General features: G+C 44.0%; 1 pseudogene; it reads left to right on the forward strand.

Moving 5' to 3' along the window:
* LOC135542932 (receptor tyrosine-protein kinase erbB-4-like) overlaps positions 1–5,000 on the forward strand; it is a 235,145-nt pseudogene that overhangs the window by 11,563 nt on the left and 218,582 nt on the right.

Here is a 5,000-nt window from a genome sequence, read left to right on the forward strand (position 1 = left end):
TCATGCATGTTGATATCCTGGTTGAAACTGCCCTCCTCTCTCTCCTGGGCTGATGATTACTGATGAAGTGTCTCAGAGCCCTCTGGTTACAGCCAGACCAGATAGGACAGGAAGTGGGGATGGTTATGACTATGATAATGATGATAATGACGATGATAATTACTATGATTCAATTGAACTTCTGACATTCACACCCATCCCGCCATCCCTTCCTTCTTTCACTAAATCAAGAACAATGAACTAAATCAAGAACAATGCACTAAATCAAGAACAACACACTAAATCAAGAACAACGCACTAAATCAAGAACAACACACTAAATCAAGAACAACGCACTAAATCAAGAACAACGCACTAAATCAAGAACAACACACTAAATCAAGAACAACGCACTAAATCAAGAACAATGCACTAAATCAAGAACAATGCACTAAATCAAGAACAACGCACTAAATCAAGAACAACGCACTAAATCTAGAACAACGCACTAAATCAAGAACAACGCACTAAATCAAGAACAATGCACTAAATCAAGAACAATGCACTAAATCAAGAACAACGCACTAAATCAAGAACAACGCACTAAATCAAGAACAACGCACTAAATCAAGAACAATGCACTAAATCAAGAACAACAAACTAAATCAAGAACAATGAACTAAATCTAGAACAACGCACTAAATCAAGAACAATGAACTAAATCAAGAACAATGAACTAAATCAAGAACAATGAACTAAATCTAGAACAATGCACTAAATCAAGAACAACGCACTAAATCCTCAGACTGTCTAGTAATTGTGGGAAGATGCCTACAGGGAACTGAGTGATTGGAAGGGTTATTAGTGCTGTCAGTCAGACTGTAGGTTACACAGTGGTACCATGCTGTACTATAGCTCTTATCTACTATTATACAGCCTTTTATAAGGTTACACCTGCCAGTCACTGAGGGCAAAGAAGCCCTGCTCGTTTGGGAGTTCAGAAGCTTTCTTTACCCCCCCCCCCCCCAGAGTCGCTTTTGAGTCCTGTTCCTCTGCAGTGAAGTGACTGAAACAACAGTTTCGTCCCCACAGTCTTTATTAGACTTGTCATACGTTTGGTCACACTGAAGTTGGGCTCTAATATCAGCCCCCTTCAGTCAGTTGTTGCAGGAACTTTAAAAGGATTAGCCCCTTTTTTTCCTCCAATGTTTGCCTAAAATGACATACCCACATCTAACTGCCTGTAGCTCAGGACCTGAAGCAAGGATATGCATTTTCTTGGTACCATTTGAAATGAAACACTTAGACGTTTGTGGAACTGTGAAACGAATGTCATAAAATATAACACAATAGATCTGGTACAAGATAATACAAAGAAAAAAACAACTGATCTTTTGTATTTTTTTTTGTACCATCATCTTTGAAATGCAAGAGAAAGGCCATAAAGTATTATTCCAGCCCAGGTGCAATTTAGATTTTGTCCACTAGATGGCATCAGTGTATGTGCAAAGCTTGACTGATCCAATGAACTATTGTATTTTATTATTATTATTATTATTTTATTTTTTTGTTTGTTTGTTTATCTGTCGGACCCAGCCGCGGACTCAGGCTCTGTGTGTAGATAAGCAACCCTCTCTGCCCCTCATCGCCATTTTACCTGTTGTTGTTTTAGCTGATTAGCTGTTGTTGTCTCACCCGTTGTTTCAGCTAGCTCTCCCAATCAACACCTGTGATTACTTTATGCCTCGCTGTATGTCTCTCTCATATGTCAATATGCCTTGTATACTGTTGTTTAGGTTAGTTATCATTGTTTTAGTTTACAATGGAGCCCCTAGTTCCACTCATTATACCTCTGATACCTCCTTTGGCCCACCTCCTACACATGCGGTGACCTCACCCATTATAACCAGCTTATCCAGAGATACAACCTCTCTTATCATCACTCAGTGCCTGGGCTTACCTCCTCTGTACCCGCACCCCACCATAACCCTGTCTGCACATTATGCCCTAAATCTATTCTACCACGTCCAGAAATCTGCTCCTTTTATTCTTTGTCCCCAATGCAACTCCTCTTCTCTTAATCGGGTGATGTGGAGGTAAACCAAAGCCCTACGTGTCCCCAGGCACCCTCATTTGTTGACTTCTGTGATCGAAAAAACCTTGGTTTCATGCATGTCAACATCAGAAGCCTCCTCCCTAAGTTTGTTTTACTCACTGCCCTAGCACACTCTGCCAACCTTGATGTCCTTGCCATGCCTGAAACCTGGCTTAGGAAGACCACCAACAATTCTGAGATTTCCATATCCAGCTACAACATTTTCCGTCAAGATAGATCTGCCAAAGGGGGAGGAGTTGCAATCTACTGCAGAGATAGCCTGCAAAGTTCTGTCATACTTTCCAGGTCTATACCCAAACAGTTTGAACTTCTAATTTTTAAAACAAACCTCTCCAGAAATAAGTGTCTCACTGCTATCGACCCCCCTCCGCTCCCAGCTGTGCCCTGGACACCATTTGTGAATTGATCGCCCCCATCTAGCTTCAGAGTTCGTTCTGTTAGGTGACCTAAACTGGGATATTCTTAACACCCCGGCAGTCCTACAATCTAAGCTAGATGCCCTCAATCTCACACAAATCATCAAGGAACCCACCAGGTACAACCCTAAATCCGTAAACATGGGCACCCTCATAGACATTATCCTGACCAACTTGCCCTCCAAATACACCTCCGCTGTTTTCAATCAGGATCTCAGCGATCACTGCCTCATTGCCTGTATCCGCTATGGGTCCGCGGTCAAACGACCACCCCTTATCACTGTCAAAAGCTCTGTAAAACACTTCTGCGAGCAGGCCTTTCTTATTGACCTGGCCCGTGTATCCTGGAAGGATATTGACCTCATCCCATCAGTCGAGGATGCCTGGTCTTTCTTTACAAGTAATTTCCTCACAATCTTAGATAAGCATGCCCCGTTCAAAAAATGCAGAACTAAGAACAGATATAGCCCTTGGTTCACTCCAGACCTGACTGCCCTTGATCAGCACAAAAACATCCTGTGGCGGACTGCAATAGCATCGAATAGTCCCCACGATATGCAACTGTTCAGGGAAGTCAGGAACCAATACACGCAGTCAGTCAGGAAAGCAGAGGCTAGCTTTTTCAAGCAGAAATTCGCATCCTGTAGCTCTAACTCCCAAAAGTTCTGGGACACTGTAAAGTCCATGGAGAACAAGAGCACCTCCTCCCAGCACCTCCCAAGTCACCACTGATAAATCCATGATATTCAAAAATTTCAATAAGCATTTCTCAACGGCTGGCCATGCCTTCCTCCTGGCTACTCCAACCCCGGCCAACAGCTCCGCCTCCCCAGCCTCTCCTTCACCCAAATCCGGACAGCAGATGTTCTGAAAGAGCTGCAAAACCTGGACCCGTACAAATCAGCTGGGCTAGACAATCTGGACCCTCTCTTTCTAAAACTATCCGCCGCCATTGTTGCAACCCCTATTACCAGCCTGTTCAATCTCTCTTTCGTATCGTATGAGATCCCTAAAGATTGGAAAGCTGCTGCGGTAATCCCCTTCTTCAAAGGGGGTGACACCCTGGACCCAAACTGTTACAGACCTATATCCATCCTGCCCTGCATATCTAAAGTCTTCGAAAGCCAAGTTAATAAACAGATCACTGACCATTTCGAATCCACTGTGCAATCCGGATTCCGAGCCGTTCACGAGTGCACCTGAGCCACGCTCAAGGTACTAAATGATATCATAACCGCCATCGTTATAAGACAGTACTGTGCAGCCGTCTTCATCAACCTGGCCAAGGCTTTTGACTCTGTCAATCACCGTATTCTTATCGGCAGACTCAATAGCCTTGGTTTTTCTAATGACCGCCTCGCCTGGTTCACCAACTACTTTGCAGACAGAGTTCAGTATGTCATATCGGAGAGCATGTTGTCCGGACCTCTGGCAGTCTCTATGGGGGTACCACAAGGTTCAATTCTCAGGCCGACTCTTTTCTCTGTATATATCAATGACGTCGCTCTTGCTGTGGGCGATTCACTGATCCACCTCTACGCAGATGACACCATTCTGTATACTTCTGGCCCTTCCTTGGACACTGTGCTACCTAACCTCCAAACGAGCTTCAATGCCATACAACACTCCGTCCGTGGCCTCCAGCTGCTCTTAAATGCTAGTAAAACCAAATGCATGCTTTTCAACCGTTCGCTGCCTGCACCCGCCCGCCCGACTAGCATCACTACCCTGGACGGTTCCGACTTAGAATGTGTGGACAACTTTAAACACCTAGGTGTCTGGCTAGACTGTAAACTCTCCTTCCAGACTCATATTAAACATCTCCAATCCAAAATAAAATCTAGAATTGGCTTTCTATTTCGCAACAAAGCCTCCTTCACTCACGCCGCCAAACTTACCCTAGTAAAACTGACTATCCTACCGATCCTCGACTTCGGCATTGTCATCTACAAAAAAGCTTCCAACACTCTACTCAGCAAACTGGATACAGTCTATCAGAGTGCCATCCGTTTTGTTACCAAATCACCTTATACCACCCACCACTGCGGCCTGTATGCTCTTGTCGGCTGGCCCTCACTACATAATCATCGGCAGTTCAATTTGATTTAATCAGGACTGCCCAAATGTGCCTAATTTGTTTGTTAATAACTTTTCATGTTCAAAATGATGCACTCTCCTCAAACAATAGAATGGTATTATTTCACTGTAACAGCTACTGTACATTGAACAGTGCAGTTAGATTAACAAGAATTGAAGCTTTCCACTCTCCAAAGTCAGATATGTCCATGTCCTGGGAAATGTTCTGGTTACCTGTGGAAGGTTACCTACAACCTCATGCTAACGGCATTAGCCTACGTTAGCTCCACCGTCCTGTGGAAGGTTACCTACAACCTCGTGCTAACAGCATTAGCCTACGTTAGCTCCACCGTCCTGTGGAAGGTTACCTACAACCTCGTGCTAATGGCATTACACACAAACACAAACACAGA

The sequence above is a fragment of the Oncorhynchus masou genome, chromosome 7 (genome assembly GCF_036934945.1).
Source record: "Oncorhynchus masou masou isolate Uvic2021 chromosome 7, UVic_Omas_1.1, whole genome shotgun sequence".
NCBI classification, from domain to species: Eukaryota; Metazoa; Chordata; class Actinopteri; order Salmoniformes; family Salmonidae; genus Oncorhynchus; species Oncorhynchus masou.